The 25,800-nt window shown below is 38.2% G+C and overlaps 1 protein-coding gene across 1 annotated transcript in view; it reads left to right on the forward strand.

The window, feature by feature from the left end:
* The first annotated feature begins 635 nt into the window (after nt 1-635).
* plekhg1.S (pleckstrin homology and RhoGEF domain containing G1 S homeolog) overlaps nt 636-25,800 on the forward strand; it is a 130,091-nt gene continuing 104,926 nt past the window's right edge. The window contains exon 1 of the mRNA XM_018265183.2: nt 636-927. The gene's annotated coding sequence lies outside the window, so the exon portion shown is untranslated. The remainder of the gene's footprint in view (nt 928-25,800) is intronic.

The raw sequence follows: 25,800 nt of genomic DNA on the forward strand, positions 1-25,800 counted from the left end.
GTCTCTGCAATATTATTAGTCATCAAGGATTATTATGATAATATAAAATTGGTAGAACTTCATGTTCATATATTATGATATGAACTTCAGTCCATATATTATGATATACAAAATATGACAGAAATTACATCACTGAGCACTGATTGTAATTGATGACTAAGCACAGTTTTTAAGGATATAATTTACAGGATATTTATGGCCCTTTTATATCATATAAATCTATTTTTTCACTGTGTATTCAATCTATGAGGGAGTAAATCATTTCATATAGGGTGCATAGTAGTAGACACTCTTCTCCTGAGCAGGACCCTCCAGTACTGATCGGCATTGTATGTTTGATGGATAAATCCCTCTGCAGAATATGTTGGCACCTTAAAAATACATGTAAAGAATAATATCGGCTGCAGATAAGACAACAAAAGTCTATCACACACAATGTGGTCGGGGTTAAAGTAAAAACAATTCAAGAAGGCTGGAAATACTTCAAAACAGTGGTTGACTTTTCAAGGTCTGGAAAAAATAATTTGACTGCTTGGAGTTGGCATTTGTCCAGAGCCATATCCTACAGACTCAACCCTTAGCTGGGGAGTGGAGGGGAAGGAAAAGGAGGGGTAGGTCTCACGGTGGATCAGCTGCAGCAGAAGTAGAGGGTAGGGCTAGAGGAGGGACAGTAACAGTGACTGCACATTACACTCTATTTGCACTCTTTGCAGTGTTGAAAAGCATTGGCTGGATGTAGACTAGTAATAGGAGATCACTGAAAACTGATTTTAAACGGACTTCTGAATATAGGCTCTCTTTTCACTTGTGCTGGACTGAATACAATAAGCAAGAAAAACCTGCCTTACTCTGCAGCGTTGTGTCTTTTCATGTATGGGGTTGTGCTCGAAGAGTGGATTATATGGAGGAAGCGTTGAACTGGAAAAGGTAAATCCCATTTTGGTTACTTTTAATAAAGCAGTTATGTAAGAGAATATCGAATTGAAATTGCAGGCTCAAAGCAGGTTCATAGAGCAATTCAGCTCCAGGTACATTATAAGAGTGCACGCAATGAAGGGAAACTCTGTTCAGGCTTCTCAAGCATGCAGTAATGTTATTTGTATTATTAAAGCTTTGTACAATTAACAGTGGTGAATGTAAAGATGGTTTAAATGTATTCATTGTTACAACTGGAAGATAAACTCCTGTTCTCAAGGGCTTCCAATCCAAAAAGGCTGGTGAATGAGTACAAAAGGATCAATACGTCTCACGTATACTCAGAAGAGTATATGTCAGACAGCAGGGATGCCTTTTTACATTTTTTAAACCATTATTAACTTACTAGCATTGTTATTCCTTTGAGTTTTTTTCTAAAGTAGGGGATCAGTTCACTCCTCTGAGCTGACAGGTCTCGTCTTGCTTCACTGCAGTAAAGTGCGCACACTACAAAGTCATTTAGCCGATCTGCACATTCACCATAAATGTAGTGTCCCATGTAACATGGCAAATGTGATGTGATGTCATCTGCATTTTTCTGTTCAGAATATTTCTATTGTACATTCTTTGTTCTGTACTTATATGTGAATCACTGGCAGCCTCTTTAAAAGGCAGACAAAACAACACAGGAAAGCATTAATAATTATTTGTTATCTGTATTGTAAATGGTTCATCAGATTTGCAAAGCTTTATTTAATATTTCCCAACCACTAATCTTTATTAGAGCATATTCAAAATGTATTAATTTCCTGTAGTCTTCCTGTATCGATAGCAATCTCTAATTGGTCCAGTTTCGGTATGTTATCTGGTTGGCAGGGAACAACCCAGACTTATGCTGTAATCCAGATCTTCTCTGAAAGATTAAATGAGATGGTTAATGAATGCAATTGCACCGGCTTTCTGTGAAGATTATGACTTTATATGTGTATTGCTGTGAGTGTCCTTGCGGGTGAAAACAAAACCATATTGTAAAATAATATACTGGAGACAGGGCACAATTAATATGCCTTATGACAATGATTATTTGTAAGTATAATGGTAATAACTCCAAAATAGAACAACGGCTTCCTTTCAATATGCAAATACTAAAAGCTTCAGCTGGTGATGGAACTAGGCTTTATTATCAGTGTTTATTGGTTCCCAGTCTTGATATTTTAGGTAGGGTGAAGGAACCAAATTTCCAAGCAAGCTCAGTGTGGCTCTTGACATCTAAAGAATAAACATATCTTGTAAGCATAGGGGCCCTGCACAAGCTCCTTCACCCAATTGCACCAAACAGATTTCCTAAAAATTAACAGCCCTGATTCCCTGACCTGACCAGATAAGGCAGAGCTGTGGGGTTGATGGCCTCCAAGTCTGGGAGTCAGACAGTAGAACCAACAGGAACCAATATGGCCAGACATGATGGCTACCAACTTCACAATCAGCCTTTTCTGTTCAGGTATAGTGGAGCAGGGCTGATTGGGAATGTTTGGTCGGTGTGGGTGGTGGTGGGATGGCTGTGAATGTTGATAAGATGTATTTAGTTCTCCTTTATATTTACTGAATGTGGTCCAGGTACTAGTGTTGAATTTTGTCAGGCAATCATGTGTATTTCACATGATATATAAAATGCCAACATTTTTCCATAAAATGAAAATTAATAATAAGCAGACAATGCTCATATTAGTACCGATTGTGGTTTGTTATGCAGAAATATTACTGACATAGTATATTCTGTTATTGATGATAAATTGTTAGCACCCGTAGAGATCTGTGCTCTTACTTTGGTCTAAACACAGACTGCATCTGCAATAATGTAACTATCAGTGCTGGATGCAGGCAGAGGAGTCGGGACTCCCCACCCCCTAACCTACTCCCGACACAGTTCTCAGTGCAGAATCACATTGTCGTAAATGTCCAGAGGGTCCCTAGGGGGTGCGGGTCCAAGTGCACCGCCCGCACCCCTGGTAATTCCACCCCTGTGCATTGGTAGCTAAATATGTTTGTCATGTTGTTAATGTTCATATATATTTTCACTGCTTATATATTACTTATCACCAATGCAGGTATTTCAGTTGATCCATTACTGTTGCACTAGAAATTAAAATTCCACCAATATACCAATTATGTTTTTAAATAGTTTGCGAAAAAATTTCTTTTTGTATATTTCACTTGCATGTTTATTTATCTTCTTCCATGAATACATCTTTGATATGGTGAATACACAAACCCCAAGCATTCATTTCTCAAGTCATTGTTTTCAGTTAAACTCTAGACATCTTCTATTCAGTCCACCTGCCATACTTGTGATGACTCAGAATTGTCGTACTAATATATATATATATTTATATATATATATATATAGTGATGAGCGAAATCTTTAGCAGAGTTTTGCCTCAAAAATTACACCCATACGGGCAGATTCACTAAAGGGCGAAGTGACTAACGCTGGCGCAAATTCGCCAGCGTGACGTAATTTCGTTACTTCGCCAATTTATGCTGGTGTAAATTTGCTAGCAAAGTGGACCTACTCTAGCGCTATTACGCACCCTTACACCAGGCGAAGTTGCGTTATGGCGGAGGGACGTAACTACGCTAATTCACTAACTGGTGGATTTTCATGAACGTTAACTCTTGCGCCAGACTTGCCTTCGCCAACTGAGACCAGGTGAAGTGCAATAGAGTAGATAGGGCTTGCTTCAAAAAAAGGTGAAATTTTTTCTAAGTCCCAAAAACGCAGGGGTCTTCCTTTTTTAAGGGTGATAGGCTGAAAAAGATCGTAGATTTTTTTGGGGGTACCCTCCTTCCCCACTACAGTGGGCACATGTATAGGGCAAAATAACAACTCTATTTTATTTTATGAAGCTTTCCCAGCTTGTGTAGTGTAATGTATTTGCTGCTACATATATGTCCATTCAACTTTAACTTGGCGACTCGCTAGGCATCGCTAGCGTAACTTCGATTTCCTTGATGAATTAACGGTAGAGCAACTTCGCTACCGTTCGCCTCCCTGAGCGCAACTTCAGGTTTTAGTGAATTAGCGGCGCCCTGGCGAAACTTTGCCTGGCAAAGTGTGTCAAAGCCTGCGCTAGCGCAACTCCGCAGGTTAGTGAATTTGCCCCATAGTCTCCAACAAATTGTGCTGCATCATGCGATAAAAAAGTTTGATGCCCATAGAATTCAATGCATTTTGGTGAGTTTTTGCCAAATTTTGTATAATGCAAGGGAAGGGCATAGCTCTATTTTGCCAATGTTGTAGTTGTTGTTGTTTGGGGCTGAATAGCTTCTCAGAATATGAGTGTGGCATCATTTACAGAACATAACTACATTTTTGGGAAATTCCTGTGGAAGCATGTGAGCACCATGTTCCTGGCAGGCTAATGCCAGCTAACTATAATCTAGGTTGTCCAATTGGGTTGATCAAGTCTGTTACCATCCCTTCAAAACAAAGGTGTTCAAAACACCTGTGATGCCACTTCACAAATAAAACTACCACAGTTTAATTGGTATTATATTTATCATGGAATTTTAATTTGTATGGTGCAATGTCCACTTTCTGCAGAAAGAGCCATGTTATTATTACCTGGCATAGAGCAGGCATTTCTTAAAGTAACCAATGGAATACGGGCAGTTGGTGCATAAATAAAGAAAATATGCTACCTTTAATAAAATTATGGACTTTTATGTCCCATTTATAGATGTTATTAGAGACTGATTAGAAACATCTTCATCTTCCACATCTATAGGGAAATCATGGCTATCCCATGATTTCAAAGGTCCTTTCTTCTTGAAAAAAAAATGGTGGTCCCTATGACCTTTAATGATCAGTGATAAATATTTTTGGGGGCCCTGGCAGGGGTAACCTTGCACCTTTATAATGCAGTATTTCTCCTCAGATTGGCAGCATTGAACCATGGGTCAACTGATCACCCAGGAAGGTCAAAATTGAGATATAAAGGCTATACTTTAAAATTAATAAAATGTCATGCATGCATTAGGTAATAATTCTTAATTTTTATGAAAAACATACAGGAAAAGGATCAATAATACTGCAGTGCTTCCTATGTAATCTGTCTTTTCAGGTTTTTCCTGTGCTGAGCATGACCTTGTCCAAGCAAACTGCTTGATTCTATTCTCCACAATTATGTCTTTCCTATTTTGTTGCTACCCGGTAGTGGCAGAATACAGGATGGAAGGAAGGAAACTGGCATAATCCATTTTAAGGTCCGCATTTTAATGGATACTAAATCTATCTAAATGTCTGTTGCTTTATTGTTCTTAGTATAAAAGAATGCCTATGCTAGATATCATTTTATGGAGTAAGTACCTGCTATAAAAAAGAGTATGTTCTAGCTGCTGTCTACTCTTATCTTTGCCATGACTGATCTTTTTCTGGCACCAATGACATTAGACCCACAAACCACAACCTTTGGTAGTTTATTGTTTCCAAATGATCAGATTTACAATACAGAAGGAGGCAGAATCTCATTCTTGATAGTACCTTTGGAGAAGGAATGCAAGTCTTGCAACAAGATTATTTTAAATTCTTCTACAATCACAATAGTCAAATTCATAGGGGAGAATAAAGGTTTAGTGGTCTTTAACTTGCAAAGAATAGGTCAAATAGAAATTTCATAGCTCATTGTCACATCTTAAGTTAGACAGGTGAGTCTAAGGGGTATATTTATCAAAGAGTGAAGTTAATAGTGAAGTTCCGCCACTAGAGTGAAATTCCGCCACTCTCCATTCATTTCTATGGGATTTTTATAGGCGTATTTATCAAAGGGTGAACTTTCACTTTCACCCATTGATAAATACGCCTTTCAAAATCCCATAGAAATGAATTGAGAGCTGCGGAATTTCACTCTAATGGCGGAACTTCACTCTTTGATAAATTTACCCCTAAGTGCCACTTAAATGCCATATGAAGTTCCTTAGAGTGTACTGCCCTGTACATTTTATGTACATTAGCCACACTGTAAGGAAAAGGCCATTATTGTAACTTTAAATAAGCAACAAAGTATGGGGGCATAGTTTGCTGTGTACATGGAATTGAATGGATTTGCATGGCATAGTGCTTACCGTGGCAGATTTCTTCCATATAATCTGCAATATCAGAAGTAGAGATGAGCAAATTTTGTCGGCATGTATGGTTTTGCAGCGAATTTCAGTGTTATAATGGCGGTGAAAAGTTTTGTGGCACAGCTCCAAAAATTTTCCAGGAGGTAAGTTTTGCGTTCGACAAAAATGTGGAGTGTGCGACAAAAAATTTAGCACATGCAACAAAAAAGTCACCCATAAACTCAAATGTATTTTGCTAAAAAGAAGTCACCATAACAAAAATGTCGCCAGTAGACTTTGATGTGTTTCGCAAATTGGCTCATCGTTTTGCGTATATTTCGGCAAATTGAAATGGGACAGATTTGCTCATCCCTAATCAGAATCACCTTTCGTGATAAAAATAGCCATTTTGTTATTGCTATCTATGGGCGAGTGCTAGCTCTAATATAAACAGATTATAAGTATTCTATGCACACAATTATCTTTTCATTCTTAACAGGGTACACAAAGAAAAAAAACATAAACCATACGTACCATATGGTATATTTTCTCTTTAATAATACGCCTACAATGATATGCACATGTTGGCGACTCTTAGTTCTTATAAATAGCCGTATACTGCATATCTTCGATGTACTTTTCATTACATGAATGAGTGATTTGCCAAAGCATTACCTAATCCCTCTGCAAAACTTTATTGTCTGATTTCCTTAAAATAAATATAAAACAATTACCCTGCCAGCACAGGCACAGATTGTAAATATGACACGAGCAGCAATCAGTTAACAGACTAGTGCGGTTTTATATTGCTCCATTACACATGATGGAAGGTATGCAAAACACAATAAAATATTAATATGTGTACAGTAAAAGAAAGTCCCTCTTTTGTGTCAGTTTAATGTATTAATTATTATAGATTGCCCGTTTTTAACCTTTTATAACATTGGCATTGTGTAGAGCTGCAGTTCTTTTATATAAAACCTCTTAGATTAATTGGATGAGTCAGATAACAGATAAGGAAAAGATCCACTCATAAATATGATTTTAAAATTAAAACTAATTTATGATTCTTTCCACCAACACATAGGGGCACATTTACAAAGCTCGAGTGAAGGATTCGAATTAAAAAAACTTCGAATTTCGAAGTGTTTTTTGGGCTACTTCGACCATCGAATGGGCTACTTCGACCTTCGACTACTACTTCGACTTCGAATCGAACGATTCGAACTAAAAATCGTTCGACTATTCGACCATTCGATAGTCGAAGTACTGTCTCTTTAAGAAAAACTTCGACCCCCTACTTCGGCAGCTAAAAGCTACCGAAGTCAATGTTAGCCTATGGGGAAGGTCCCCATAGGCTTGCCTGCGATTTTTTGATCGAAGGATATTCCTTCGATCGTTGTATTAAAATCCTTCGAATCGTTCGATTCGAAGGATTTAATCGTTCGATCGAACGAATAATCCTTCGATCGTTCGATCGCAGGATTTGCGCTAAATCGTTCGACTTCGATATTCGAAGTCGAATGATTTTAGTTCCTAGTTGAATATCGAGGGTTAATTAACCCTCGATATTCGACCCTTAGTAAATCTGCCCCATAGTTATGGTAAAAATGGTTTCCAATGCCATTGTTTTTACTTTATGTTGGAAGAGAAAGAAAGAGAGTGAGAGCATTGGACACAATAGTCATTCCTAGTGTATATCTAAAAGGCAAAAGTAGCTATTTGATGGCAGGAACTGAATGACTCAACATACAAGATAAGGAAAGGAAGATATTAATAAATTGCAGGTAGAAAACCTTATCACCCTCCAAATTTGTGGAGCTAGCCCTCTAGTAAGTAGGAATGCACCGAAATCCACTATTTGTGATTCGGCCGAATCCCCGAATCCTTGGTGAAAGATTCGGCCGAATACCGAACCAAATCCTAATTTGCATATGCAAATTAGTGGAAATAAATCTTCTTTTGTGACGAAAAGTCAAGTGATTTCCCTACACTCCCCTAATTTACATATGCAAATTAGGATTCGGATTTGGTTCGGCCAGGCACAAGGATTCGGCCGAATCCGAATCCTGCTGAAAAAGGCCTAATCTTGGCCGAATCCCGAACCGAATCCTGGATTCGGTGCATGCCTACTAGTAAGGCCCAGCCCGAACTTCATGTTGGATAGGATTTGGGGTCAAGGGTATTTTTGGAAATTCTGTAGTAGAAATTATGTTTCTCAAACATTATTATATGTTAAGGGCTTTATGGGTCCGTTTACTAAAGTGCAGTAAAAATACACTCACAAAATATAGACAAATTTGTTGCCAAATATGTTTTTTCCAGTTTACTAACCTGCGGTAAAAGTATTTTTTCGCCAGAAAATTCTCAAGGGGCAGGAAATATTCCATAATACTGTTTTTTTTTACCCACCATTCTTTGCTGACAGGAGATTGATCTGACAGGATGTTTTGGCTTCTGCTTTTGCTGCAACAGCAATTGGCTACATTAAACTGTGCATTTCTATGAAGCAAAGACATTGACTGGTATGATTTCTTGTTCATATGATTCTATTGGCAGAAGGGTTTATATGATGCATACGTGTTTGGTGTTACTCTGGTAATGTTGTTGGATGAAATAATCATCAGTCAATAAAGTTTATGAGTTTTGAAGATGCATTTCTGGCCATAAATGTCACAGTAAAAATTGCCATAATAACCGCCATAAAATAAGACTATTTTATAGCATAAATATTCGCAAAAACGTAATTTGTCGGCAGAAAATTTGCAACTCGCTAAAATTACCGCTAATGTAAGATGGTTCGTTAACATATTTACCGCAAGTGATCACAATGACTTCTGAGCACATCGCTGTTTTGTAAACTTAAATATTCTGGCGGAAAAATATTTTCAGCGATAACACGCGGAAACTTAAAGTCAGATTAAACGCACTTTAGTAAACGGACCCCATAGATCTCAAACATCTGCAAGCATCTACTCAAAAGGTGCCTAGCAGTTCAGTGGCAATTTAACACTATGTGCTGTCCATTACACTAGACTTGTAGAAAATGAAGCTACAAATTACCAGCCTAAACAAGACTAAGTTTTGTATATCTATATCCCTCAAGGGAAGGTCCTCTTTAGCCTACAGCTCAGTGCAACTGTGATCATTCTCTGCAACTGAAATTGACATCTGATGCTGCTCAGAAAGCATGCTAAGAAAAATTCCTTGCAATCTCTATGTTCTGTACCTTCAATTGCACAAATTGCTTCATCCAGACTCTTAAATTAGAGCTCTCATTTGTGTTGCTTGTTCTACATACCAACAGTGATAGATGTAGGATGGATATGACTGGAGAAGAGGCCTCATCAACATACCAAGACCAGTAATACACCATTGGGCTGGTGTCTGCAAAAAAAGTGTGTTTCCAACTGTTGCTGAGCTTTCATCCTCCAACAGCACATAAGGAATACTCTACTGTCAACTTGTTTTTTGGGGCCGTATGCAGGTTACTCTTTCATACTTCAGTCCCTGCTCACTCGTCTTAAATGCAGATCCCTGTCCTTCTATGTTATCTGTTAGGGACAACCTATTTAGAGTTATCTATCATACATTTTTTGGGTGGTTTGGATTAAACCTGGATTAAAACTGGAATGAAATGTGAATGTATTGCCCTGGTCTCAAATGATAATCTATTGTAAAGTTGGCAAACAGCTTGTAAAGACTTAAAGGGGTTGTTCACCTTCACTTAACCTTTAGTATTTATTAGTATTATGTAGAGGGTGATATGCTGAGACAATTTGCAATTGGATATTATTTTTTATTATTTGTGGTTTCTGAGTTATTTAGCTTTTTATTCAGCAGCTCTCCAGTTTGTAGATTCAGCAATCTGGTTGCTAGGGTCCAAATTACTCTAGCAACCATGCATTCATTTGAATAAGAGACTGGTAAATGAGAGGGTCTGAATATAATAAAAGAAAACCCCCCATAAAACCATATATCAATTATATTAAATGTGTAACTATACAGAGCATTTGTGGTTTAGATGGGTCAGTGCCCCATTTATGAGATGGAAAGAGCCAAAGAAGAAGGAAAATAATCAAAAAACGATAAAAAAAAAAGAAAAAAGAAAAAATTAAGGCAATTTGAAAAGTTGCTTAGAATTAGCCATTCTATAATATACTAAAAGTTAACTTGTGAACCACCCCTTTAAAATAATACGTTTCTTCACTCAAAGGATTGTGACTGTAAAATGAATGCAGTCTCCATTGAAGTATCTACTTAATTTGATAAGCCTGGTCTATAGTCATAGCTGAATATTAGTGTGATATGGCTTCACATGTGGATGGACAAGCTACAATTACAATAATCCACAACTTTACTATGTACAATATTCAATAATCTAAATGTCCCTGTTCTGTCCATTTAAAAAACAAACAAAAAAAAAACAGTTGCAGAAACATGTAGGCGTTTTAGTCCGAGGAATGCAAAGTGCTAATCCTATTCAATCATCTCGGATATTATATTGATTTTCTACTGTATGAGGCGTGGGAAGATATTGGGATATTTTTGTAAGGGGCACAAATTAGCTGAAAATATCCTACACAACATGTAAGGCCGGCCAGCTCCCATTCTGAATGAACACAACCATCTGTTGGACTATTTCCGGATCCAAAAACCTCGACTTCCTAGCCTCCAAAACATTTGCCTACATACTCGATAATGTGAGTTCGGAGGTCTTGGCTACATGTCTCTTTTTGCTTATTGCTTTTGTAACAATTTGAATTTGGCAACAGACTCCCAGCCTAGCTCTTACTAAACCCCAATCGCCAGCAAATGCCGACAAAGTGATCCATGGCAAAGGATGTTTACTAAAGGATTTTCTTCAAAAACACTGTTTTACTGTTTGCCTGTTAAAAAGCACGTTATGAATTATGGAGATTGCTCTTGACTGCAGTTGTGCTATCAGAACAAATGTGTGAGGAAAACTCACCCTGGTGGTCTAGTGGTCTAGTGGACTTTGTGTAATTTCTTATTGCCCGTTGTTTGGTTCCATTCGTGAGTTCCTGGGTGCTATTCTTGTTTATTCTGTCTTCTGATTCGTGTTTTGACCCCTACCTGCTTACCTTTCTCCTGATTTCTGTGATCCTGACCTTGGCCTGTTACTTGACTAATCTACACTCCATTATCCGACATGTGCCTGTTTTGACTACTCTGATTGATCTTCCGGTTTTGACCCATGCCTGTCCGACTTTGATTGAATTCAACCTGAACCGACCTTTGCCTGTCTGACCACGCTTTTGCCTACCCCTTGTACCGTGACCTTCTGCCCAAAAGACTTTGCTAACGATCGTGCCCCTCTGCTCGTCCACAACCCTCTTTTGGCTCCTCTCTTTTTAAGACCTGGCGGCATCCAATTAGCTGAGGGCTCCTCGCGAGGTGAAAGGCGGCTGTTAAAGGCAGACGTAAGAGCCAAGACCAGGGAGCCTAGCATTGGTTCTGGATTCTGGGTGCCGATTCGTGACAAATAGGGATGTAGCGAACGGCGGAAAAAATGTTCGCGAACATATTCGCGAACTTGCGTCCAAAAATGCGAACGGTTCGCGAACGTCGCGAACCCCATAGACTTCAATGGGAAGGCGAATTTTAAAAGCTAGAAAAGACATTTCTGGCCAGAAAAATGATTTTAAAGTTGTTTAAAGGGTGCAACGACCTGAACAGTGGCATGCCAGAGGGGGATCAAGGGCAAAAATGTATCTGAAAAATACATTGTTGACACAGCGCTGCGTTTTGTGCTGTAAAGGGCAGAAATCACACTACGTCACTCAGGTGATGTTTCTGGACACGGAATGTGAAAAAGCTCACACAGCTAGGTGGCACTTGGTTAAAGACTGGGCAAACAATGCCTGCAAGGGCAACGTATACAGTAGTGGATACGGAATATATTATTGCTGCTGTAAAAACATCACTCAGGTGATGTTTACGGACACGGAATTATTATTGTTATTTAGACAGAATGTGAAAAAGCTCACACAGCTAGGTGGCACTTGCATACCTCCCAACTGTCCCTCTTTTGACCACTCAACCCCCTGTCCCTCTTTTGTACTGGAAAGTCCCTCTTTTCTCTGCACTGAACAGCCAGAAAAAAAACAGTTTCTAACTTCATTGGCTTTTGGCAGAGAGCTCAGAACAGCTAACAGGTGCAAATAAGATACTTTGTAACAATTTTGACTCTGGTTGGTGCTGGTGGTGGTGAACTACTAGGAGGAGCAGCACACCAGTCCCTCTTTTCTCTGCACTGAACAGCCAGAAAAAAAACAGTTTCTAACTTAATTAGCTTTTGGCAGAGAGCTCAGAACAGCTAACAGGTGCAAATAAGATACTTTGTAACAATTTTGACTCTGGTTGGTGCTGGTAGTGGTGAACTACTAGGAGGAGCAGCACACCAGTCCCACTCCCCAACACAGCTAGACTAATAGCACTGGGCTCTTATAGTAGCAAAGTAAAAAAACAAAAAAGAAAATAAAAGCAGTCCTTACAAGGACTATTGGGTTATTACAGCAGTCAGCAGATGAGATCAGAAGCAGTGCCCACAGCAGCTACATACAGAGCACTGCAGTAGAAGGTAGATTACTAGTCAGCAAAGCTAACTAACCTAAACTCACTGTCCCTCAAATCCCTGCAGAGTTCTGTCCCTACAATACAGAGCAGTATCAAGTAGATTACTAGCCAGCAAAGTTACTATCAACTGTCCCTCAAATCACTAAACAGCTCTCTCCCTACACTAGCTCTTCCAAGCACACACAGGCAGAATGAAAAAACGCTGCAGGGCTTCAATTTATATATGGAAGGGGAGTGGTCCAGGGGGTGTGGGGGTGGTCCAGGAGGGAGAGCTTCCTGATTGGCTGCCATGTATCTGCTGGTCTGGGGTGAGAGGGCAAAAATAAGCGCCAGCTAAGGCGAACCTAAATTGGCGAACGTCGCGCGACATTTCGCGAACATTCGGCGGATGTGAACGGCCGATGTTCGCGCGAATTAGTTCGCGGGCGAACAGTCCGCGACATCCCTAGTGACAAAATGTTTCTTGAAGGCTGAGTGGGATGTTTGCACAGACGATCTTGTTGGGTGAAGTGTAATTGCTTCGTTTTTGGGCAGATTTTCAGGTTGTTAGTCACGCCTGAGGTATCAATAACAAGCAACTTGTTAAACAGAAAGTCTGCTCTTAACATAAAAATTTTAACAATGGGATTTTTGTAAGACATGAAAACATGAAAGGATTCCAAACCTTTATATTATGTTGCTTTACAATAAATAAACCAAAATTAGAACATGAAATTAAATAATTACGGTGTGCACCACCGGGTTTCTTTTTAATTCCTTGCCCACAATACATAGGCTATTCATATTGAATGTGAGAGATATATATCATGTGCTCTACAAAGCCAATTACACTTTTGCCAAGGTTTAATCTGCAGTACATATAATATAATAAGTCAGGCCTAAGTAGGTGCTGTATATTAGTAACCCTGTATATGGAGGAATTACTACAAAGCAATCATTTTTCCATTATAACAGATGTTTAACTTTTGATTTTAAAATAGAGAAGCACCTAGGCAGTGGTATCTCACTCAGAATAATCTTATTCAGTGCTAGTTTACAACTGTCCATCTTTTCACTTAAACGTGTGTATTATAATAAAGTACACCCTATTATAAAATATGAGGATACTAGAAGCTCCATGACCTTTGTGTTTTTATATTGGTGACTTACATGTGATATTAAACTCCTGCCCTGTTTTCCTAATTTGGAAAACCGGACAGGCAGTTTTGACACGGGCAGCCCTTCCGGGTCAAAACCGGTCAGGTGGCAACTCTACCTGCCCCTGCCTGTATTCAACAGGGCCAAAAGGTGGCAACCCTACTAAAGAGAGAGCGCTTTTCTGTCACTGGAGTTTTCCTACTGACTTTTCCCACACAGAAATCTCTGGGATCTTGCAGCACCTTGCTTTCCCTCTGCGGCTTCTCTCTCACTGCACTTCCTCTCTCAGGCCTTCCTTCCTATCAGCTCACACGGGTGGGGACTCCTTCCCTTCCTTACACAGAACAACTGGTAGTGACAAATTTACACAGCTCCCCTACATAGATATTGCAGAATAATTGTAATATAAATAGAAGCCATTTTTTCATATTGTGACATATTTTGGTGTTTTATTCTAATACTTTATATACTCTAACTGATTCCAACAAGAGATTGCAGTCTAAACGAGGCCACTTTAGCTAACGTGGGGTCGACTTTAGCCCTATATCACAAGGCTTTTAACATTTTATTATTTACCTGATGTAAATGTTATTAACAAGGGACAAGGTTAGCAGTGAGCAAAAAGGTGGCAACCCTAATCAATCCTGTTGTAAAGCAGCAATATATTTTCAGTAGAATGTTTTGATATTGAAGGTTTATGGATCACTGGCTTAGTTCCTTTCAGAAGGTCCCTTTCATCCTTATTACTACTGGTAAGTTCAGGGCAACAGCTTTAATTTATTAAAATGTCCCGCTTGCTAATTTATCATATGACTTATGACTCTTCTGGATGAGTTACATGCATTTTGAACGTAAACAATTGTTTCCATTGGATCTATGAATGTATTTCTTTCAGTGTTGTTGTTTAATAGACTAACTAAGCCTTTTTTTTTGCTGCTGTGCAGTTTTACACTTCCATCTGAAATATTACAATAACATTACATAAAACCGTATGCTCTTTTAGTTTTCTAATCTTGTATTTAGATACCAAGGACACCACTAATGCTTATATAATTATTAGCTCATAAGTAGTACAATATGTAGCAAATGTAGGACAGTAGAGGAGAGACTTACTCTTCTGTATAGTTTTCCGGTGTGGAACTAGACTGAGGAGTATTATTATCTGTTATTCATAAAAGGCCAACATAGTTTTTGTAGCACTCACAGATTATACATCACTCACATAAATTCCTGCCTCAACAGAGCTTGCAACTGAAAGTCCCTATTACAGTCAGACAAATAAAACCTAAATTAACAACTGTATGCTTTGGAAAGTAGGAGAAAACCAGAGTACATAGAGGAAACCCACGGAGACACAAGGAGAACATACAAGCTCCTGGAATCAAACTCAGGACCCAAGTGCGTCCTCTATAGGTAGGGCCAAAGTAGGTCTTACAAATCATTATTTTCTCTTAGTAGCTCCCTTAAACCCTCCACGCTTCTCAAAAGTAAAGTGGGAAACCCATGGTGACCTGCGGGTTGACCACTGGTTGGGTGGGTTTGAGTTGAAATTTGGGTGACCATTGTAGGTAAGGGTTGAGTCTGTGTCAGACTGGGGAAGTACACTCTTCCTCTGCTCCTGAAGATTCTTTGTCTGGGACAAAGGGGGTTATTTATTAAAGATTTTTTTCTGGTCAGCGTTATAAAGGGGAAAACACCATTTTTTTGGAGGGAAAAAAATCAATTTGTGATTTATTAAACCTTGATGATGCTCAAAGTCCAAATAAAAGAGTACTCTATCTCAAATCTGCCGAGGTCATGTAGAACAATGGAAATTGGAAGAGATCATGATCTACTCTGTGTTTCTTAGAATATTCCAAATAATTTGTGGTTTTCAGGTGTAAAATCCAAAAAAAATGTACAATTTGGATTTTTTTTACAATTTTACCAAGTCTTTTCCCGCACCAGATTTTTTCGAGTACATTTATTGATGAATACGCTAAAAATGTGCACAGGAGTTTGGGCAGAGTGGTTTTAAAAAATAGTGAGAAAAGGAACACTATTAATCATTTTGGCAATATGGTAGAACTTGGGGATTTCCCTTTAGAATCTTTCAGTGTTTATTTAAGTGTGCACTGGTTTCTTAATGCAAATAATACATTTAAAAATGTTTTCAGTTCATATTTAATACTTGATGAAAACCCTGGTGTGAATTTTGCCTTTGGGTATCCCTCACTTGAGGGATAACAGCATTTTTATCCATTTATATTCTGACATTACATGCAGCAGCAACTTTGCGGATATAAATATGGCATCAGAGAAATGAATAAGAACGTGACCTAAATTCCAGCATCTAATGTACTATATAACGCTTTATTCATATTGCTTCATTGTCTTTAAGATGTGTTTTATTTAGTTGCCAATTTATTTATCGACTGTCAAATGAAGAACTGTGAATGTGCCTGTGTGCGCACATTATCATAGGATAAATAAGTGGAACCCAGAAGGGTTTTATAAAGTTTTTTTTTTCTTTATAGATTCAAAATATTGTTGCTTATTTTGAATAACCATTAGTTAGATTCTTTCAAGAATCATAGAAATTCCTCTGATATGAATCAAAACTTCATTTCATATGGTTTTCTGAAAATGTATGTCTTGGTGTTCAGAAATATTTGAGTTAAGGTTACATTTCCTCCACATTAACGTTGACAGAAAAATTAAATGTCCTCGTTACATAGATTAATGCCATATAAGCAGGATTCGTATAAAAGGAAAGCTTATACAATAATACAAGACCAGGCAACAGCCTTCAAGACCATTTGTAAGATGAATAGCTGCTGTACTTTGTGACACAGGAAATCATTTGCAGATTGCTTGGCCAGGATTCCACTTCGAGTCCTAGTTCAAATAAGCAATGGTAATGCAAATCTGGTGGTTTGGAAAGAGCATGAATGTAATATTATTCATTCCTGGGAGAATGAATATGTCCTAAAAACTGCAGAGATCGGCCCGACCTTCCTTATCACCATCCATGGCTCTTGTGTAGTTTTTCCTTACAGAAAGCCAGTAGGGTGGTGACCCAGTGACTCAATGGGTGGGATCAGGTGTCCCTGAACCTGAACAGTAATATTTATCCATAGACATAGCTAATGTATGGTCAATCCAGTTTTCTCATTGTCTATAAAGGATATTACACCATTCTTGCAAAAAAATCATTACTTGTATTAGGTTTTCTAATAGTCACACCATTAACAATTTTCTTGGTTAGCAGATACACTGGCAAACATGTTCTTAACCCCAGTCTTTATTATTTAAGAACTTAAATGTTTAGACATTATTCAAAATCTTCCTGACTGAAAGGAACACTGATAATAAACCAGATCTAATGAGTGTGCTTTGAGCAATCAAACACATACATTTTCTATGGGGCATTAGCACACTGAGCAGCTAAGCAACAGCGCTGAGCCCTAATACCCATCTACGCTACCCACTAGCAACAAAGTTACTGCTTTGCTAAACTTACTAAATCATATGAAAATGCATGGAGGATTTTTTTTTAGAAAAAGATAGCTAAAAAGGCTGCACTGATTGCATATAAAGTTAATATAATTCGTCTGCAATCAGTGCAGTCCAGGAACTTTATATATTTATATTTATATAATTATATATATATATATATTATATTATTATATATTGCATATTAGAAGTGTCCTTACATTTTTATACTGATCTGGTAACCCTACAGTTGCATCATGTTAAGTTTCTGCACAATAAATTGGGGGCTTACTGTACACACAATGGGGCATGTAGTTAAATTTAAGACACTCTGCATCTGCCCAGGGATGAGCATGCACCTATGCAACTTTCCCTATGAAGTTTTGGAGATGATTTTTCACCCCAGTTGGGAGCTGTCCCCCACAGGCAGACAGATGAGTGTAATGAGCAAATTACTTGCAGCAGTAACTGCACATAAATACTGCAGCTAAATCTGACTACAAAAGTAGACAGCAATCTAAACACCAAGTAAACTGTCAGCCTTTTATGTTTGCTGGTCCCAGTCCTCTGGCAGCTAAAATGAAGAGATAAAAACAAACATTACTCCCGAAATCATCCTCAAAAGGTGTTTTAATTCTATACAAAGCACAGGCTGGGCAAAGTAATACTTACAGGCAATGGAATTTTCAAGTTGCAGCAAGATAATTGCTGAAAACGTGCCGATTGCTCTGAATCCACATTATATGCTGACATTACTGTTTTGCTGTTTATTTGCTTGACATAACATGTTAGCAGAGTGTTTGGGAGCAGCCAGAATAATGTTATCTTTATACATTTCACAGGCACTTTGCTTCCCATATACAAAAACTTGCAGAGATTTATAGATCATGTGCAGATTGCTATAAAAGGGAAATAAATGTCGTTAACAATATAACATAGTGATTTATCTCTGTATTGTTCTATGCCTTTATTTTGTGGTCCTCTTGTTCAAAGAACATTCTTCCTCTTCAAATATACACATATGACCACATATGATCACAGTGTCCAGACCCAGATACTGTAACTACCTGCACAGTGGGTGTGTCACATACTTGGAAGATGAAAGTTTCCGGTTCAGATGCCATGTAGGGTAAGTCATGGGCACACACCAGGGTATACAAAACTACAGTACGTTTCTTAAATAGTAACAATTTCCTAAATAGTAACAATTTCATCCTTTTTTTGTAGTTTTCAGTTGTCTAACTGATGGCTTTCTGTACTGTGTGCTTTTTCTAGGACATTGTTTTTCAGAATTATTCAGTTCAAGGTCCCTTCGGGTCAAGGTCCCCCCTTGAAGGTCCAAAACTTGGTCACAGACCTCCTTATCTCATACCAAGGTTATAGATGAAAACATTGTTGTATTGTAATTTTTTTTCATATTGTCACACAAAAGCCAAAAACAGTCAAAAACAGTCAAGAGCCAAAAACACCAAAAAACCTCTAAAACCACAAAGAAAAGAAAAATCTTCCTGTTGTAAAAGGGACATCTGCCATTGACTACAGGACTTTGACAGGTTTTAGCTGGAGTATTTTCAGATTAGGAATTGTTGCAGTTTTGTCGCATACGCAACTTTTCTGGATTTTCAACAAGCCCGACCTGAAAAAGTCACAGTTTAATAAATCAGCCCCTTAATGTACCATTTTTAAGGATGCACCAATTCTGCCCAAATCGTGAAACCTTTTGAAGGATTCTGATTTAACCAAATCTTCAGTGCAGAACCAAAATAAATCAGAACCATCAGTCATTTGTCTTTAAAAGCTCTCAACTAAAACTGCAATCAAAACTTTTTGTTAACAGATTATGCATTTGTTTGTTTTCCAATTATAATATGCAAATTAGTGTTCACATTCAGTTATTAATTAGCCAAATCCAAAAATTATCTCGGTGCATCCCTAACCTGTTTTTATTATGAAATTTGTTTTCTTAAATAATTCAGCTAAAATCATAAAACTGAGATGCTGCCGTACTAGAATGATAAATGGTTCCATTTTCGTTCCATTATGTCAACAGCACCTGTGTTTAGATAAAATGTCTATATTTATATATATACAGATGTACCACCCCTCTTTACTCACTACTACTGAAAAAAGACAGGGATTGTTCATTTCTGCACAGGATACCGAGTACAAAACAACAGATGTACCGTAATCAACTTTGTCCACTCATTTCCTTTATTTTAAAATAGGAGGTCACTCATCCAGACTTTATATCTGGTGGGTAAAAAAGGAAGTGTATGTTGTGCTCTGATCACTTGGCTATAACAATAGAAATGTCAAATGGGAAAGTGATGTTTGCATCCTCGCAGGATTAAAGAAACCCTAGGAAGAAAAGACTTTGCAGCTGGACAAAGCAGTTATAGAAAGAGCATTGCCTCTGACCCATTACTCTTTCCTATTGTGACCAGGCAGTGATTCAGATACTAATACTATAGCGAGGGTTAGGACTTCTGTTTAGTTTGTACCAAGCTATGTTATGCCACTATCAATCTTATAAAAGCATTCTGGTTCCTTTGAGGATTAGGCTAATTTCATCTTTATAAAAAAAACTCATTTACATTAATATCTGATACTGGATTAGAATGAGAAGCTTTGCATAATTGTATCTTTGCAGCCCAATGTACTGTATAAATAGCTGCACTTTCTCTTGGACTTTTTTCTAATTAAATAGACAATGTAGGGGTTTGTGACCAGGCAGTGATTCAGATACTGATACTATAGCGAGGGTTAGGACTTCTGTTTAGTTTTTACCAAATTATGTTATGCCACTATCAATCTTATAAAAGCATTCGGGTTCCTTTGAAGATTAGGCTAATTTCATCTTTATAAAAAAACTCATTTACATTAATATCTGTTACCGAATTAGAATGAGAGGCTTTGCATAATTGTAGCTTTGCAGCCCAATAGCACAATAAAGAAACTGCAAATGAAAAATAGCACATTTGCAGCTCAATGCAATAGATAAACTGTAACACTTTCTCTTGGACTTTTTTCTAAATAAATAGACAATGTAGTGGTTTGTACAATTTGAAAGCTGCATCTTAAGCTGGCCATAGACGCAACGATCCGATCGTACAAAACGTGGATTGGTACGATTTTCGGACTGTGTGCGGAGAGTCCTGACATTTTTCGTCCGGCGGAGATCGTCGTTTGGTCGATCGGACAGGTTAGAAAATTTCTGTTGCCTGCTGATAATATCTCTGCGTGTATTGCCGATCAGACGATTTTCAGTGGGAGACATAACTATCGTACGATTGCTGTCAGAGGTAGTACATTGGCTGATCTGTTCTTTTACTACTTTATTTGATCGGAATGGTAAGACTTTGATCTGAATGTTTAGTGGCGGGCAGGGAGATGGGAAAGTCCGATCGTACGTTTATTCGTACGATCGGATCTTTGTGTCTATGGCCAGTTTAAGAACAAACTGGCCACCAGAGGCCACCATTAATCTGTATCTGCTGAAAAAAAAATTGTAACTGTTTGGTCCTCCAGAGAACAATATGGCAGCTCCCACTACAGTACATTTGGCATCCAGGATAATATAAGCTATGGCTATATGTTAAGGAAACATTTTTGTTTTGATTAATGCTTTTGTGCAAGCACCTGTGTGAAATTATGGCATTTAGTTCCATAACGAATATAGTGTCTTTCTGAAATATGAAAATGGTCACAGAGAGCAACAGGAAAGGGGCCATTCTAGTATGCCATGCATTTCCCATAATCTAACCATTATATATAGTAGATATAACCTATATACTGTTCTGTAACATAAGCATCCTTGAGCCTAAATGCTAGGACTTATACCTGTATTTATATACAGGTATGGGACCTGTTATCTAGAACGCTTGTGACCCGGGGTTTTCGTATTATAAAGCTAAGTCTATTAGAAAATCCTGTAAACATTAAATAAACCCATTAGGCTGGTTTTGCTTCCAGTAAGGATTAATTATATCTTAGTTTGGATTAAGTTCAAGGTACTGTTTTATTATAACAGAGAAAAAGGAAATCATTTTTAAAAACTTGGATAAAATGGAGTCTATGAAAGACAACCTTTCTGTAATTCGGAGCTTTCTGGATAATGGGTTTCCAGATAATGGATCCTATACCTGTACTCTTCTAACATACACATACATGTAACATCATTTAGGGACTGACTTACAACCTTCCTTGTGTGGCAGAATCCCCTGAGATTGATACAACCACTTATGTGCTGGAATGGCTTTCCGAAAATTCCAGCACCATGAACTAAAGGCCTTCTAGCTGTTCAGTGGTCACTGTATTAATGGCTGCATTGTGTTCCATCTGAAACTGGTCCTGCTTCCCAGGTGTGCTTCATATTACTCATGCATTGTTGACCCTCTGCTGTACTGCTAGTTATTAAGCTGTCTGTGACTGTCATCGCCAGACTCATTTTCTCTAGGCTATTGCAGTGAATTTCTTGGCTGAGGCGCTGGAGGATTTTTCAGTGCAGGTTGTGGAACAACTGACTTCACAATGCTTCTCCTAATATCCAAGAAGTTTGCTGCAGTGAATGGCTGAGATACAGTATTTCATATGTAAGGAAAGGCCTCTCCTTACAATTATAATGAAATAAATGTAGGCAGTCATGTAAACTACACATAATGAAATGTTAGCGTGTTGATGGCGGAGCTCGCCCTTACCCGTAGCTCCTCTCTGGTCGCAGCTCACGTGAGATCCCGGCACCTTCACAGCCGACTTGTGCTATGCTGCTTCAGATTACTCTGAGGAAGTGCCGAGATAAGGGCAGGAAACGCGTTAGTTTGCACCCCACTGCTGTAATTATATGTGTGTACTTAAAATAAAGCGCTTTTGATATTACTAACAGTTTCCCCTCTTGGATCAGCGCTTGGTTGCGAGATAGAAGCAGCATAGTCATGTAAATGAATTCATTATTAAAACATAATACCAAGCCCCGATGTTTTTGATTTAGAAGCGTCCGTTAATATAGTAAGATAATTGCTCATAGAGAAGGATTTTTAGAGTGCAAGTAACAAACATGACAGGAAGAATGAAGAGACAGTCACATACATAACAGGAAACAAACTCCTCCAGGCAAACAGGAAAATTAGCTATAACATTTCCAGAAGGGAAGATCAGTTTTTTTACCCAAGATTTTACTTTGTTTGCAGGCATAAACAATGTTCTTTTGAGGTGAAAATATGCTTATAAAGCAATCTTAAAGTGGTAGAAATGAGTTTTCAGTAGATATACAAGGACATATGTCAGCAGTGCAAATCTCAATGAGCCTGTGCCCCACCCCCATGACAGCAGAATGAGGACAAGTGGTATTTTGATCTCTGCTATTCTAATAAACCACATCCCAAATAACTCCTTTACTAATCCCTTGAGTACCAGTGCGCAATGAGAGTACCCTGTGCTTTGGGATTTCTGGTGCAAATTCAGCACTGCAGCTTGTGCTAGACAAACTTTCAGTGCTCTATTCACAGGAGGGTGAAGCTCTTTGTAGTCCATTCTGGAATAGCCAAAAGTGTTCTTTCACATGCAAACTGTAGGGCAAAGTGTAAAAATCATGGTGTTATGCACCTATTTTTTTTACACTTTTCAATGTCAGTGTATAGTAAAAGAGGACTTAAGTTCATTTAGTGCCATTCAGATCTGCAAGCTATAGGGGATCCAAGAAGACACTAATGTCCCGCACACTACTCCATTCTGGAATAGCTGAAAGGGAGCCCTTGCATGCAACCCATAGGGCAGGGTGCAACGTTTTAAACAAATCCTGATGTGTTTTGCCTTTGTTTTTTACATTCAGTTTGCACCAGTAATGTAGAGTTAAAGAAGACCCAAGTTCATATGGCAGCAATCATATCTGCAAGCTTGGTGATATCCTAGGGAATGCCCTTTCCCCATCCACTGCTTTACCCCTGTGTTTGCAGCGTGATGTATTCACAGGAGGAGAACTTTGCACTCAATTCCATTTATTGTTGTATAGTTTATGATCAGATCTTTTAATTGTATTAATTGTTTATAATAATGTTGATTTCTCATTATTATAATCCTATCCATGCAACATTCAGTGAGCATGGGACCAGGTACAGTTAATGAATGATTTTATTGCAGTTACTTTCTGTCAAATTACGCTCAGCAGTTCAAAGTTATGCTAGTGTTGGCTAATTAGCATACGCCGTGCAGTTAAAATACAATGGCCGTATATGCTGCAGCAAATACATTACACTACACAAGCCCAGGGAACCTTAATAAAATTATATAAAGTTGTTATAATGCCCTACACATGTGCCCACAGTATAGTTTAGGTGCCATATGTTAGCAAATGTAGGGGGGAAGGAGGGTACCCCAAAAAAAAATTACGATCTTTTTCAGTCTATCATCCATTAAATAGGAACTTGCAAAAAATAGTGGGAGCACTTACCAGGTACTAGGATTCACCTGTGCATGTCACAAAACCGAAGATCCCAATGGTTGCTTCCAATGAGTAAAAATGAGTTTGTAGGTGCAGCACCAAGGAATCCAGGAAGTAGAAAAATTTAAAAATATAAACCTTTATTCCAGCATATTAAAATGATAGTAGGAAAAAGCATGCCCCACACTAAATATTGGGCTGTTCACTCAACGCGTTTCATGGCTCTCGCCACTTTATTTAGTGTGGGGCATGCTTTTTCCTACTATCATTTTAATATGCTGGAATAAAGGTTTATATTTTTAAATTTTTCTACTTCCTGGATTCCTTGGTGCTGCACCTACAAACTCATTTTTATCCATTAAATAGGAAAATAACGCCAGCGTTTTTTGGGACTTAGAAACATTTTCAACTTTTTTTTGAGGAACTCTATTGCACTTCACCTGGTCTGAGGTGGCGAAGGCAAGTCTGGCGATAGAGGTAACGTTCAGTAAAATCAAAAACTTGTGAAGTGAATTTGCGTAGTAACGCTCTTTCGCCAGAGCGAAAATTCGCTTGGCGTTAGAGTGCGAAGTTGCACTAGAGTCTATCTCCTTGGCAAAATCGGTTAGTAAATCGGCGTCACGCTGGCGAATTTTCGCGAGCGTTACCCACATCGCCCTTTAGTAAATTTCCCGCATAATCTCATCCTCCAGACACAACGTCCAATATCAAGTGCAATGTTTTCTGTTGATCTCACAACACCTGAGCTGTAATGTATTTTGAAGTTATGCAAACAACAGAAGCCTCTAGAATAATGTTTTCTTTGTTCTTTTCTGTTGCGGCTTCTTCATTCTTTTCTGTTGCAGCTTCTTAATTCTTTTCCGGTGTGGCTTCTTCATTCTTCTATGGAGTGGTTTCTTTGTTCTTCTCCAGAATGACTTCTTCACTCTTTTCCATTGTGGCTTCTTTGTTCTTCTCCAGAACCACGCACGGCCAGGCCCCCTTTAAACCCAGAAATCTCTCGGGCCCGGGACAACTCTTTTCTCCCCCTGATGGTGGTGGTCCTGATTGGATTAAACAGCTGCTCAAAAATACCAGTCAGATAATGTGAAACACCTCTGCAATGCTATTGTGACAAAGGATTTTTGAAAGGGAAAAGTAGGTTTTGTAGTAAAACGTATCCCCCATATGTAATAAAAGGCACTAAGTTTGCCCAGGAGCAGTAATCCATAGCAACCAATAAGATGGTTGCTTTTAAACTGCCTGCTGATTGGTTGCTATGGTTTACTACCCCAGGGCAAACTTAGTGCCTTTTATTACATAACCCCGATAGACTTCAGTGTCATTATACCTCTGTAACTAAAGCCTTAATGCTTGTAAATTTCATTCTGGGAAGTGGGTAGAAGGAAACATATCATGTTGGGACTGAATGTACCAAAACACAGACCAAAAGCCAAAGAAATCAAGTACTGCAAATCTGTTGCAAGCAAGTCCAAGGAAAGCAGACAAGTATATAAACAGAAGGAAAGCTTTTCTGGACAGTTGTAGAAATAGGGTTTAGAAACAATTTTTCTCTGATATACTCAGAAAAGAATAATTTTCGAAAACAAATGCAATATAGGGTAATATAATCTCTGTAATAATATAGTGAATAAAGTACCCCCCCTCTTGTAAAATATATGGATATTATAAATTACCGAGGAGTTTCATGACCATGTGCTTTTATACAGGTCATGGAACTCCGAGTTAACTTCTAATATCCATATATTTTTGCAACTTGGGGTACTTTATTTATTATAATACACAAGTTTCAGTGAGTCATGTGACATAAATGACATCAGAAATCACCGTTTATAACTGATGACATCAGAACTCACAGTTTATATAGTGAATAAAGTACCCCCTCTTGTAAAATATAAGGATATTATAAGTTACTGAGGAGTTTCATGACCATATAAAAACACGAGGCCGAAGGCCGAGTGTTTTTATACAGGTCATGGAACTCCAAGGTAACTTCTAATATCCTTATATTTTACAACTGGGAGTACTTTATTTATTATAATATACAAAATTCAGTAGGTCATGTGACAGAAATGACATCAGAACTCACCGTTTATAACGGTTGACATCAGAACTCACCGTTTATAGGGATATAC

This window comes from Xenopus laevis, chromosome 5S (assembly GCF_017654675.1).
Source record: "Xenopus laevis strain J_2021 chromosome 5S, Xenopus_laevis_v10.1, whole genome shotgun sequence".
Taxonomy (NCBI): domain Eukaryota; kingdom Metazoa; phylum Chordata; class Amphibia; order Anura; family Pipidae; genus Xenopus; species Xenopus laevis.